At 28.5% G+C, this 15,921-nt stretch overlaps 1 protein-coding gene across 11 annotated transcripts in view; it reads right to left on the bottom strand.

Moving 5' to 3' along the window:
• LOC121119657 (uncharacterized) overlaps positions 1-15,921 on the bottom strand; it is a 353,492-nt gene that overhangs the window by 14,236 nt on the left and 323,335 nt on the right. The window lies entirely within an intron of this gene.

Here is a 15,921-nt window from a genome sequence, read left to right as displayed (position 1 = left end):
ACTTAGGCATACATAGTAATTAATGTTTATCTCAATATATAGTTTTTATAACTTATTATCATAATATTTAAAAAAAACCGCTATATGGGGAATATCCCGGACAATTCAGGGAGTCAGAACAATTCCAAAACACAGTTTTATGCTAAATCTGCGGTGTTAGAAACAGCATTATGGAGTTGATTCACATTTCAATTAGGTAATGTATGTGTGTAATTTTCTTTTTATTTCGTAAGTATAAAATTAAACCAATTTAAAATTCATCTCACAAAGCAGCTTTTTCTTATGTGTGTGTTTTTTACATATATATGTATAATGTATACAGAAAAAAAGTCATCAAATTAATTGAAACAGAAGAAGATGCCTTTTCCCTCTCTGTGGTACGTACAATGGTACCAGTCAAAACAACATATTTGTGACAATTTCTTAATTGATTGTAATTCATCTTACTCTTCAAAGCACACAAGGTATAATATGTATTGCTCAGGTTTGTCCTCAGGCTGGAGTGGCTATAGTCCCTCCCTATTAAGAATTTTCGCTTTTTACTAGAAAATGTAACATTTGAAATTTAATTTTCCAAAATTTTTTTTTTGTGAATAGCTATGAATTTCAGAAATTTATTTTTAATATAGGAATTTTATTTTGAAAGAATTAAATAAAATTTAATATTATAAATTTTGCTTCCAAAAAATTAATTTCTTTTGAAAAGCTTTGGATTTTGAAATTTTTTTCCCCAAAAAATTAACTTTTTGTGAGCAACGGTAGATTTTTGAAGTTTTTTCCAATTTTTTTTTTTATCACAATAGATATGGATTTTTTTCTGAATAACTGTTGACTTTTGGAAAAACAATTTCAAATAAATCCATTTTTTGTAACAACTCTGAATTATTGAAATTTTTTGATAAAAGCTTTGGATTTTTGAATTTTTGTTCCAAATAATTTAAGAGCTGGTGAATAGCAGTAGATTTTTGTAGTTTTTTATGGAAAGAATGTAATATTTCAATTTTTTTTTCAAAAAAATTTAATTTTTGGACTTTTCTTCATAAAACCAAGAAAAAACTTCATAACTCCCCCCTAAAATATATATATATATGTATATACAATCCTGCCTACGCACCCCTGTTTCCAACCTCCATAAAAGGTGTATGAACGTTGAATATACAATATACATACAAGATATAAGAAGAAACAATAACGCAATTTGTATGTTGCTTCCTTAAGCTTTTCTTTTATTAATTTATTCTTAGACCCAAGAGAATAAAGGCATACATTTAAAATAATAATAAATATACACATTAAATATTAACAAATCCAATGCTTGGTAATATATGTAGCTCTATGCTTGTATGTGCCTTCACAAAGAGAAGCAGAAAAACAACAACTAAATGGGGGTAATAGTATTAATAACGTTTATTGCATCCAATCCAGTAAAAATAAAATAAAAGATTCAGAGCAATTAAATAACTTAAAATCAAAGAACATCGTTTTGACAAACAATTACTTATGATTCATATGCATCATTATGTAACAGGGTGTGCAAGCTATCTATACCGATAATTTGTCGTTCTCTCTTGAGCATACACAGGGAATGAGACAGCTCATTTTTGTTTAAACCTGCAACTGTTTCAAAAAATGAAATCCAATTGACGAATTTGTTGTCCAAAATATTTGAGAAAGGCAGGGTGCTCTTCTTGGAATCCGTTCCGGGAGTGACAAAAATTGCTCAAACTCTTACATATCAAGATCACACCCCGAAAAAAAGTATGAAATGGCTCAAATACATTTTGAACGACAGCATCTCACCAGACTTTAGGACTCCAAACTCATCAGATCTGAATCCGATGGATTAAGTTTTTTTTTTTTTGTGTTGGGCTCTTTTGAACGAAAAACCAACCTAACCACCTGCTATACTAAAGACGAACTTATCAGTCAGATCAAGGAGGAATGTCAGGATTTCCCAAAGAACCAAGTACTGAATGTAGGCTCTCGCCTACGGCCTCGTCTAGAGACTGTAATTTAGGCTGGATGTGATTTTATTGTAAAAAATAAATCAGAATCCATCAAGCTTTCATAATCTGTTTTTATTGAATAACATTCAACATTAATTATGTAAAATAGATTGAAATATGTACTATAAAATTCTCAATTTTTCGTTACTCTTTGTTCCTGAGATATTATAATATGAAGCAAACACTCCTCCTCTTTTATCTAGTGGATCACATTGATGGATTTGATTAACAAATGAAATTAAATATTTATTGAATATTATATTTAATATTGTATACTGTTTTTGTTAACATGTTATTAACATACAAAATAATATATGATATGTATGTAGAGAGAGCCGAAAGGCTAAGAGAGAAAGCCTCACTTTTACATTTATATATATATTTTAACGATCAATCCTTTTAAATAATAACAATAATGAAATATTTTTTTTTACATCTATGGAACATCATTTATCATATCCACTTGTATGGTGGAAGTAGATATATGCACATTGTATATCTATTAAAACAACAATTATTCATATCGCTTCTCCCGTTTCGCCTTCTTTCACATCATCATAGCTCAACAAAACATCAATTGGTCTATTTTCATAGAATTCAGCCTATTCTTTAGTATAAATATGATGTACTACAACACCATGAATATAATGAGTGACTAAAGACATATTGCACTTCACAAAACAAAACCAAATCACAAATGTGGTTTGATGTAAAACATTGAGGATTCATAAAGGGCACTCAAAGTTCTGAAAGTAAATTCTGGACCCACATTGTATGGGAACTTTATAATTAGTTTTAAGCATTTACATAATTATTATATTAATTAACCAAAGTATGTTCGCATCTATGCTGTAATTTTTTCTAGTTTGGATACTTGATCTAAGATACTTGGATTCTGCTGAATCACAAAGGGTGATTGGCATGTGTCAACGACGTCAAGTTTCCCAAAAAAATTCAAAATAGAAACCTCGATAGCAAAAATACTGTCAGTCATGTAGCTTGCAAAGACTAATAAAAAGGCAAAGGATTGGAGAATTTGCCCAATAGATCAATATCAATTACGAACAGTTTTGATGAGAATGGGATATTGGTTAAATATATATAAGTGGTGAGATTTTTGTATAGATATTTTTTTATTTCGTTATATTTTTTATTAATTGGATGATTTAAGTATTTTTTTTAAATTTATAATGTGTATTTTACGTAAATAAATCTATGTTTGGAAAAAAATGCTTAGACGAAGAGCATGACGTTTCATAAAATTAGCTACAAGCAGCTATAATAAGGAATTAAATAATAACTTCAATATTTATGCTAAATTATACTCAAAGTTCAGCAATGATTAACCCTTATGACTCCCAAACAAATCATCAATGCTACTCTTTGTCTCTGATGAGCAGACTCACACGTAGTTACTTCATACTTGGATGTTTCCCCCTCAAGAATAAACTAATAAAGATAACAGCTTCAGAAAATAAAAATAAAACAATGTTCAGGTCGCAAACGAGAAAAAATTGCAAGCCTCTACAGACTAAGTGTTGTTCGTTATACCCGTCCTTAAGTCCCACTGAAACACTGACACAATTTAAACTGTACAACGTACACATTCCAATATTGATGGGGCGATTAATCGTCATCGGGGAAATAATGTTCTATTTCCCCGATCCTTATGTGGATCTAAGAAAGCTTGCATTTGAAAAATTTACCTAGGGAAAGTTTGCTGCAGAATTACAGGCCCTGTAAAAAGCTCACTGGGCAAATGGATCTCCTTCCTTTATTATTTACATTCAATCAGAAAGGAGATTTATTTTATCAATTGTAATTCTTAGAAATTTAGAGCAAAATTGTATTTTTTACCTATTATTAAAACTACTAAAGAATTGGCATCCGGAATTTTTACAATAATCGTATGGGAATCGGCATCACCATCACATCTTTCAATCATTTTTATGTACTTTTTATTTAATAAGAGCATCAGTCATTTCAATTATAAATTAATAATTGACACTATCGCTTCATTTCCATCTATTAATTTAAGACAGTGATTATATATGTAGGAAGGATATAACTTTCTATATTTGAGCCATGTATTGTGTCGCATAATACAATGATCAATTAATAATTTTCATCACAAATTACATCATTTAGACCATCGGCCATATTCAATTATTATCTCATTATTTGGTTGTACCTTGTACAAAATTGTAATTTGTACAGAATATACATATATATATATAACCTTTTAAAAAATTTGTTTGATTCATATTTGTTGATGTTTGCTTCCCAGGAATTTTTTTGTCTACCTACTTTCTTTTCTTTTTTGAATAAAAAAAGTTATTTAATGATTTCATTTCTAAATACAGTTGAAAGGCAAAAGCAAAAGAATAAAAAACTTATTCAATTTTCTTCCTACAAAAGAAGACTTTTATTATTTAATTTGGTGTTCAAATACGAATCTGATTGCTTCTTATTAACATTACTTTAATTTTGCTTTCGTCACAAACTATTTTTTTTATTTCATTAGCTGATATTGTCATTTATTTCCCAATGGTTTAAACGTAAGGAAGGTGGAAATAATCAATGTTCATTTATATGTGAAACTCATCACATATTTGTATACTTTAATCCTTACATTTTTCATAGCGATAGGAGTATTCGTTTTCAAAAAAAAAAAATATATATAATCAAAATTAAAAGTGATGTCGTATTATTTATGCACCTTCAATTACAGTGATTATCCAAAAGAGGGTCAAATATATTAATGAAAGATAAATCAACTTTTAGTAAAATGAGCACGTATGACCGTTTTTAAACGGTCAAAGTAATTAAAGACTTTTAATGCAATTTTTATCAATGGAAAAAATATATTTATTTTTTATACTATTTTAATAATTGATTATTTTTTTTAAAGTAATTAAATATTGTAAGCAAATATCTAATTTGTATGATTGTTAATTAATCCAAAATATCCCCCCATAAAAAATGGTTTCAAATACTGCGGACTTTGAATAATCTTTTCTTTTTTAATATTATGATAATACATTATAAAAAAGTATATATTCAAGAGAGCAAGAACTTTCGTAGTTGATGGTGAGTTCTTTCATATATGCCTATATATTCATATAATACAAGTGAATAATTTTGTTTAAGAGGGAGTGTCCTGTAAGTATTTGATTTGATACTTAAATTTAAAACTTTTGGTAATTACCTATTACACAAATTTGCAACTAAAAAGTTTGCTGAATAAATATTGCTTAATTTCCTATTATTTATATTCTACACTATTGAAATGACCGGATTAAAAATCAAGTAAATACTCGATTAAATTAATTATTACAAGTATCTCGTCAGCCATACATATTTGGGTTCTCCGTAATATTCCCGCAAATATTTTAGCCACCTACATTTTTGTTGTTGGTAATATTTTCTTCAGGTATATTTTGCCGCATAGCATATTCGCCGCCTTTTTAAAAATTTTTTTTAATTTACTATCGGTTCAACCTTTACTTATTATTTTTCTATATATGATACAACAATAAATTCGAACAGATAATACTAAATAATAAAAAGGTGGCGGAATTATCATGCAGCAAAATCTCCGCTAGGAAATATAATATAAAGTGGACTTTGAAAAATAATGTGTTCCATTTTATGGGTTTTACTACTAAAAAAGTCCGTATCACACGAATTTCATATAACAAATATTTTTACTGTTCGAGAAACCGCAATAAGTAGGGACCCCTGTATATCAATAAGTCCCTAATACATATTTATTTATTCAAGTGAATAAATAAAGCTTATTTCAAAATAAAACGAAGAAGTATGAACGACATGTTTCTTTATTAACTTCATACTTCCCCATTAGTTCAACCTCTCTGGCATGAAGTTTTTAAACGATGATTTAAGTTTGACTGTATGACATTATAAATAATATATGTATGTATGTACCAAGGTAGGTACATATACAATACATAAGAGAGTTTCTACGCTTAAAATACATCTAATAGTAATAAAGTCACTTTTGATATAACTCTTAAAAAATTATTCAAAATTACTTTGAACAAAAAAGTTGGTAAAGGGTTGGAGGTACCTATATGAATAAATATACATACATAAAAGTCACAATGAGGTGAAAGAGGTGCTCCAACAAATGTGGAAGGGAAAAGTTTCATACTACATACTTCTCCCAGCGATGCCCTCATCTCTGTAATCCCTGATCAAAAACAATTTCCCGAGAAATGAGAAACTATAGTAGGTACTAAATTTGAGACTTCAATTAGTATTTTCTTTTTTTGAAACATCATCGCTCTGGAAATTTTTTTTTATTAGAGAGCAGATATTTTTTTTTTTTGAAGGATTTATTTAAAAAAATTCAAATTATGCAGCGGTGGAATTTTTTTATTTTATTTAAAAAAAATCCTGTGAAAGCCTTTAAACTAGGTTGCCAGATTTGGTTCTTCTTGGTTTTTCAGTTTGGTTTTAAAAATTAGATTTGGTCTAAATTTGAAATAAATATGTAACAAATAGTTTTGTTTTATAAATCCTTTTATCATGAAATTAACTATCATAGGTTTTGTGACCCATTAACGTATCTTGAGTGGCAATATGGCTCATAATATTAAAAGGTTGGACAACCCTGGAATAGTTTGATTAAACCAAATGTTTCTATTGAATTGATCAATACATAGTTTGTTTGCAAGCCCAGTTGGACAAAAAATAGGATGGATCCATTTCGAATTTCCAGACCGAATTGCAACACTAGTAGGTATGTTTTAGTGATGTATTGAACATATTAATCCGGGAATTATCCATATTTTAGAATAATTCCCATCCATATGTCAGTAAAAAAAAAGAAGATTATATATGCATTCCCATAACCACATTGAAAAGAGTCAATACATCACTAGTTTGTAGTTTCTACATATACTTACAAGTACAGGTATAATGCCTGCACCTAAAAAGATTTCAATGTTTTCGTATTTTTTGAAAAGCTTTCCCTCCCCAAAATTTACTCTGTAACTGAGAAGATTTATGTGTATGTATGTAAATTGATCAATTGTCTAATTCAACCTGCTATTAAAATAAAAACACTTAGTATTTATTTTGTAGATCATTTTTAAGTGTACATATTTGTTCTACATAAAGTAAGTTCCATAGTTAAGAAAGTTTATAGCGTGGAGAAAGAATGAAACGAAGCGAACGAAGCAGAAACAAGAAGGAAATCCAATTATGTATGATTATATAATTGAAAAATGTGAGATGTGAGTAAATAGAAGATCTAGGCAGAAGAGAAAAAGGTTAAATTAATGTAACGATTTTGAATGAAAAAGTACTACATATTACTGGCAACTGATAGATAAATAAAAGTAGAGAAATAGAAACATCTTGTCATTTAACATTGTATAAAAAACTTCCTCTGAGAATTCATTTTTCATGTTGGTTACATTATGTATTATGTACATTAGGGTGGTTTGTTTTTCAACTTTTTTTCGAATTTGGATTATGGATGGTGATTTTTTTATCCTATAAAGTGTTAAAAAAGTTTTTTTTTCTAAAATTGCCCTATGGAGCAAAAAAAAAAAAAAAAAAGAATGGAAAAAGTTAGATAAATTAAATGATCCGCGTATAGCACGCATCCTTTTTTACAAATTCACTAAGGAAAGGTTTGAATCTATATTGGCAAAAAAAAGAACATTTGTCTCCTGTCAAATTTTGAACAAATGTGCTAACTAATGATGATGCCTTAAGAATGAAATGAAATTTTGCATAGTTTATATTCTTACGATGTCACTAGTGTTAAATTGGTCTAAAAAAAGGAGAAAAAGACCGCAGTTCTATCAGTCCCATGCTAAAAAAAAATTGTCAGTCTGAGAACCGATTCGTATAATTATTTATGGCTCAACAAAACCTCTTTCAAAGAGATAAGATAGCTGAAGTTTAAAGACGGAGGTGTGTGGCTAGAAGTAATCATTATACGTTCTAACTATCATTTTTTATTTTCTTTGTTTTTATTTCATTCAATCATAGCTATGAGTGAAGAATAGCTACTAAAATAGCTTGGAACAAAGAACTGAAAGTATCGGTTCTATGGACAGTTGAATGGTTAAAAAGATTGGACAGATAAAAAAACAACTAATAGGAGGGGGACTGATGAAGCAATCAGTCCGATTGACCGATTCTGCACTACATATCACAAACATTTTCCCAAATAACCAATATCAAAATTCTAGAAAAGTTGATAAACTAACCATCCTAATGTTTATATAGTACACAAACATCGATGAAGATATAGGGAAGCTTTTTCTTTAAATTTTTAAAACTCCCTTCCGTCATCAAGGGGATATAAAATGAATTTATCTTCAGAAAGTGAAAGGAGAATGGGGAAGATACAAGAATAATAATTGTAAAGATGTACGTATAGATGGAGTGTAAAGAAGTCGAATACTACTTAACATCATAATAATGATGGTACGATTCTAATAAGAATTCCCGAGTTCGATTTTTTAATATTTTAAATATTAGTTGCAAAATACCATCTTGCTATTAGGAGCATCCACAGGATTATATATTTTTTTGACAGGAGGTCTTGGTTTTTTTGATACAATTTGATATTTAACTTTTTTTCTAGAATTTATAATTGTTGACGAAATTTTTTTGGAAAAAAATTTCAAAAACCCATGGTTATTCTCAAAAATTAAATGTTTCTCTCAAAAAATCTCCAGCCGTTCTCGAAAAATAATTTTTTACGAAAAAAAATGCAAAAATTAAATTTAGAACAAAAGATTTCTTGAACGAAAAAAAAACATTCAAATATGAAATTTTATGAAGAAAAATTTCAAAAATACATAATTATTCCCCGAAAGTTTCTTTTTTTTTTTTTTTTGAAAAAAAAATTGAAGAATTAAATATTTTGGAAATTTTATACGAAAAATTCATAAAAAAACTTTTTTTTTTTTTTGGGGGAACTATTTGTTTTCATAACATAGATAAGTAATAGATAGTTAAATACCAGTAATAAATACTAATACCTAAGAATCACAATTGCAAATTCAATATTATTTTCCCAATATCGAAGCCGATTCCAGACAAAATACCCGATTCTCCGTTTCCAATGAATCGTTCCATCACTAATGCATAAATTTAACTCAAACTAATTTTTTTCCCTCTTTCTCTGTCTCGTTCCTTTCATGATATTATAATAATACAAGCCTTTATCAATTATGATCATATTATTATAATATATATATTTTTTTGTATTGTAAAGTTGTGCGTATAAGGGATATAATCCGAGCTTAAAGTAATCCCATAACAAAAAATATCAAATGACAAAGAGATAAATAATTTAAATAAGATTTCTTCTTTTCCTTGTATTTTCTGCGATACTTTCTTATTCCCCATTTTTGGCGAGTACAAGATAAAGGAGATAGAGAGACTCAGTCTACAGAATACAAAAAAGTAGGACCCAAGGACTCCATAAAGCCAACCCCCATCATAACAATAAAAATGAGATAATTGAACATAGTTGAATAGTAGAGCAGTTTGATTTTTAAATCTTTTTGAATTGTGATTACAGCTAGTAAGGAAAATTTGTTATATGGTAAAAAAATATGCATTGTCCTAGAAGGTCATCTTTAGGTCGCACATCTCGATCAAATAATGAAAAAAGGCAAAATCTCTTTATTTAGCAAATATAGAAACTTAAAAGTTATTTTTCATTATTTCGCATTAAATGTTATTTTGATAGACATTTTATTAACCTATGAAAAAATGTTTACAAGTTTTTTTTCTGAAAGTGTTCTATGAAACACAAAAATAAAATAAAAAAAGTTTGGAAAGTTTGATGATCCGCGTATAGCGCGTATTATTGTAATTATAATGGCAAAAGGGATGGAAGAATTTCAAATTTTGTCTACTGTCATGAGTTTTACTAAATTCGGCAGTTGTTTAACTAATTAATAAAGTAATTCGAAATAAAATATATAAAACTGGTTCGTCCTACTACAATACAATATAATAAATGAATTTTTGTACCTACATTCATATGTTATAAAACAGCAACCTCCCTCATGATGATTAAAAGTAAACAAGCAACAAATAAAATATAAAGTAACATAACTATAGGAGAAAGGAAGAAAGACTTCCATTTGTTTGAATAGTCTATTAAATGAATGAGAGAGATATATATTTTGTGTTTTATTTGTTCGACTAACCGTTTTTTATCTCTTATCTGGTTTCAAATTTCTCTCAATTAGGACTAATACAAATTTATTATATTCATATACAAACAAAATAGTAAACTATTTATCCCCTATTTTTATACGTAATAAAAGCTAATCTTTATATTAAAATAAACAAGTTGTTTAAAGGCTTTACCCTTAATTAATAAAAGATGTATTACAAATAAAATAGGATAAATATAAACAAACCCCTCTAAATGATCAATTTAAGATAAAGTAGGAAGGCAGATAGATATTATTTAATAAAACGCCAGAAGGATTTTCCTTTATCAAAAAACAAAAATAGGAATATATTTATTTACATACCGAAAAAGAAAGCAGTTAAGTCGATAAAATAAATATCCCCATTCAAATTAAACATCTTTAATGAGCAGATTTTATATACTTAGTAAGATTTATGTATGTATATTATTTACTTTTAATTTATTTAAACGTGTATTTACTAACTAGATAGAATGGTGTTATCCAAGATATGGAGAAATTAAAATTAACTCTGAACTCTTTGGCTTCCTATTAAAAAAAAAATAAAGATTGTAAAACTTTAAGAATTATTATCGATTTTCAAACTTAAAAAAAAAAAGATCAAGCACCACCCGTTAAACAGTAGGCGCTCAAGTTTCATATTAACGTCAAAAAGCCTTTGTTTTATTCCCTCTGTTTCTCTAAACCTTATAATATCCTTTTAAAAAAAGTGAACAAACATGAATACTAAGATGCAGTGAGAATAATTTTATAATTTTACGGTCTTTATTTTTGGTTTTATATCATGTATACGTTTATTTGTCAAAAAAATTCTGTTTTAAATAAATGTTATTTTAAGATCTTCATGTCTTTGAAGGCCAACAAAATTGTTATCAGAACCATTTCTTGAGTTTCAAAATCTACATGAAATTTTGTAGCAAAATCCATTCATTCGTTTGGCTGTGAACCTCGGAATTATTAGTTGCCGATGAACAGACAAATTTTTCTTTAAAAAAATAGATATACACTTTCCTTTTTTTTTTAACATGACACGCTGAGCTTTACACACACTCGTGGCTAAACTTCATCTAAAGTCACTTTTTGTAATTTATGCATGCACTCAGCTTTTATTTTCTTAAAAAAAATACATTTGTATTATATTCATAAATTAATGAGTAAATAATTATTGAACAACAGTACTCCCAAAAGGTCTGGGTAACTGTTCGAGATACGTGAGTGCTACAAGGTAAGATTTTATTTTTTCCCCCCCAAAGCTGACATATTATGGAATTTTGGAGTAGGAAGTTCAACTTACAATAGGAAATAATTGGATTGACTGTATACAAATTTAATAGTTGACTGATTGCAGTACATTTGAGACTATTAAATAAAAAAATGGATTTGAACAATTTTTACAAGCCAAGGCATTAAGCTAGGCTAATAATAATGATTTGTCACAGTACAAAAATAAATACATTTTGAAACCAATTCTTTGCTAAAAATACACAACAATTTTCTCTTATTCACTCCAACATATCTGACAATTTGATAGTTTTTGCTCCGCGCCATTTTAAATAACCTGTTTTAAATGATTGATTAAGATGTGAAAAATATCACAATTCGGGTGAGTGTAAATATATATACATACATAATATGTTAATAACCTGTAAAATATTATTTATTGTCATAATTATTCCTCCCTATTTCAAAAATTTAAACATATTATAGTAATCTTGGATCATTTTAGCTTATAGTCATGTCTCTCTCTTAACATTTACATAAATTTCGACCTTTTTCACATTTCTAATAATTATTTAGTAGGTTTTATGTCTATCAAAGCATATAAATCTGCCCCCAATAAATATCCTATAACTTGCAAACAAAATAAATCTTTTGTTTTGCAAATAAAATTCGAATCAAGCAACAAAGAATTGGTGGTTCCATTTTCTAAAGACCTTTTATTTCTTTTGTAACAAAGAAATGTTATTTAATCAATAAGTTTTTGTCTATACGGAGATTACTTCAACACGTGTAGATAGGAATTCTATATATACAGGGCGCTCAAGCTATCTATACCCGCTCTCTTGAGCAAATACGGGTATTTAGACCGATGGTTTTTTGCTAGTTTGCTTGTTCAAACTTGCAGCAGTTGGGAAGAAATTGAATCAATTATCGAAGTCGTTGTCTCAAATATTTGAAAAAAGCACGATACACGGAATCCACGCCAGGAGAGACAAGATAACAATTGCTCGATTTCTGGTACTTAGTGAAACGGCCTTTTGTAAGGTGACGAGGGCCTGGACGACATAATTTGTGGCAAGAATCTAGCAAATTGTTAATTTGGATCCAAGGAAGTCCATCAAGATAATTGCTCGATAAGTTGGCCGGTCAGAGTCACTGATCAGGTTCTGTATTCTTAAAACCTTTGTTGCTCCTCATACAAGATAAGCAAGGGACAGATCTTGACAAAAAAAAACCTAGGAAAAGCGCTTAATGTACTACCAAAAGCTCCTCAACCGCCTCAAGCAACCACTTCATCGAGCCATGCTCTGGCTTTTCTTGGACGAGAAGGTCAACAAATAGTTGATAGGTCTTGCAGTTGATTCTATTAAATACAAGAAGTCAGAATCCATCAAGCTTTCAGAATCTGGTTTTATTTTTTTAATTTGGTAAGTGGTTCGAGAGAGAATTGCACTTAATTTTTTTTTTTTTTTGCGGCATGGAATGCTTGTGCACCCTATATATATGTCTGTATATATCAAATAAAACCTTCATACCTAATACTAAATAAACCATACATAAATATTTTTCTGATTGTAAAAACATTTGAGAAATTGGGAGGAAGTAAGATAGATGTATACAGAGTGTGAGGCAGAGAGTATAAAAATAAACACACATCAATATAATCAAATCACCATTAGGAAAAGAGAAAGAAAGACGTTCTCTCCAAATGATGAAAAAGTCAAAAATATATATCCTCACATTCCCTCCATTTTCATAAAATAAAATAACAAAAAGAGAAAAAACTGTATATAAAACCTACTCACACAACACACCTGTTTGCTCAAAAAACAACAATAACATACACGCTCTTCAACAATGTGAATATATACATATATATATATAATATAAAAAAACTATTACTTATATGACCACATACACACAAGAAAAAGTTACCGTAAAAAAAGATTCCAAGAGAAATAAAAAGAAAATTTGACCTATGTATTATTTATGAAAATACCATCTGTTAAATCATATTGACAAAAGGTGCTTCTATAATTTCCAAAAGATTTTGTGCATCTTGTCTCTTATAGATTATAATATCTAAAAGGCTCTATTTTATATAACTAAGTTATTATAAAATGAAAAACAGTGTGGAGTCAATGGATTTAATCCATTGACAACAGTTGACATCAGAACTTAAATGTAGGCCATAAATTTAGCATGGAAAGAAGTAATATATATGCTTTTAATTGAGAAGGTTGTTCAGTTCAGGTTTGCTGATACGGGTTACGATTTTCTTGTGTCAAAAACTTCCATAGTAATAACAATCTCAGACTTCAATTATTTTAATTACCAATTACTATGATTGTTTGAGGCAGCCTCAACTTTCACATCTGTAAATATTGCCATACCCTAATATTTTTCTTTTTTAAAATTAATAGAAGCTTTTTTAATAGGGATATACTGATACCAAGCATTCAGCTGACTCGATTCCCATTCTTTAGTAATATTATGTATAAAGGAATTACACAAACAAATAAAGAAATGATTTACTTTTTTTAATGTTTACTTTTTATTCATTCGGGCTTGACAAGAGAAGACAACAATTTATCAATCATAATTATGCTTTTAATTAGTTGTAAATTTTTTGAAATTAAAATTATTTACAAGGGTAGTTCCTCTCTGTGCTCAAGAGTCATTTTCCCCCTGGTTGGCTCATATATATTTCCCGCACTACTGAATAGACTTTCATTTTCAATAGATCTACCTGAATTTTGATTTGTAGGTCTTTGATTAAAGCACTTATTATATACTAAAATTAAAGAATAAATAATTATATCAGGCCTCACTAGAGGACGAAGTCCCTAGTCTTAAACCTAAGTAAGTCTATGCTATAATCCTCACTTTCTTTGATTGGTTGAACATTTAAAATTATAAAATACAATTTTTTTCGCTTAATAGTTTATATAATTAAGTAATCACTGGTATCGGTAGAATCAGAATTATTGATGCAATATCTAATTCTTAATTATGTTTTTAAAAAACAACAACTTAGGGGATTTTGTTATGATTGTTGTATGTAAGTAGATAAAACACGTTCCACTTGAGTCCCTTAGACTTATTTTAAACAAGTAAGCAAGAGATTTAAAAAGAAAGCTACAACATCCTTTGACTAATAATTTACTTAATAAGCGTCTTATTTAATAAATAAATAAAAACTACAATGGTGTATTAATTAATTTGAAGACACACAAGCTTTTTATTCTTTTAATTATTTTGGCTATGATATAAGAGGAAAAGGAGGGAAAGAGAAGCAGAAAAGGCGCTAAAACTATAAGAATGGCATGTGAAAAGTAAAATAAATAAATATTAGAAATGTCATATTGCGACGATAAATACATATGTATAAATATAAGACGAAGTCAATACACGTCTAATAGTTTTCCAGAATCCTAATAATATAAATAATAAATTCTGATAATGTTATTTTTGTCTTCTATCAAATCCCTTAGAATGTATCGTATAAATGTACACGTTACCATGCATAATAGTTTATATAACATACGAACTCAAAGGGGATCATACAACGATTTATCATTAAACAATCTTTTTTTTTTTGTTCAAAAGATAAAAACTTATTCGTGCATGTTAGCTGTAGTACTTGAGAAAATATCTATTAAACCTACTTGTTCTCTGCCTTAAAGTATGTTTATATACTTTGCTTTCTTTTTGTAAGAAAAAGGAATATGAATTAATATAAGTTGGGAAATCAAGACAGCGTTAAATATGTGTATGCTTGTGGTAAGAAGCTCCCCTTCCCCCTCTTTTTTGAAGTGTTGGAAGTTTTTTCCAATTTCTTTCACCTAAAATCAGTCAAAAACTAATCAACTGTTGATAGGAGAGGGTTGCATATAAAATCAATTGAGTTGAATTTCTATTCTTGTGTATTTCCTCCCATTATTTTGCAAGATTTCAAAAGATTGAAATAAAAAAGGCCTAAAATTAACTGATTAACTTACGAATGACAACATTTTATACAAACACATACATATGTAGATTCTTATTTAATTACAGAAATATGCGTCCGACCTCACCAATAATATTCAATTCGAATTCAAACTATATAAATCAACGAGCAGAGAACCAATAAGTAGAGTTGTAAAATTGTATGAATTTACTCGTGCGTAAAACTTTGAGTAGTTGCCAATCTTAAGAGATTTCCATACCTGTTTATCATTATTCTTTGATTCTAAAGAAGAGGGTCTGTAACACAGATATAAGACATTTTTTCTGAACTTTTATTTTTGTACATAGTCTCAATCCACTTTTCCCCAAGCCTTTAATTTCTGTAACCCGTCCAAAATAGTACTCTGCGGGTTTTTTTTGCAAAATAATTGTTCAAGAGACTCTTTTTGTTTTTGGATCAATTAATCTGAGTTGGATTGACTTAAACCCGTCAAATTTTATCACAACAAGCCTTTATGCATCTACTA

The sequence above is a fragment of the Lepeophtheirus salmonis genome, chromosome 6 (genome assembly GCF_016086655.4).
Source record: "Lepeophtheirus salmonis chromosome 6, UVic_Lsal_1.4, whole genome shotgun sequence".
Lineage (NCBI taxonomy): Eukaryota > Metazoa > Arthropoda > Copepoda > Siphonostomatoida > Caligidae > Lepeophtheirus > Lepeophtheirus salmonis.
The sequence above is the reverse complement of the archived record's forward strand: the minus strand, read 5'-3'. Positions and strand labels throughout refer to the sequence as shown.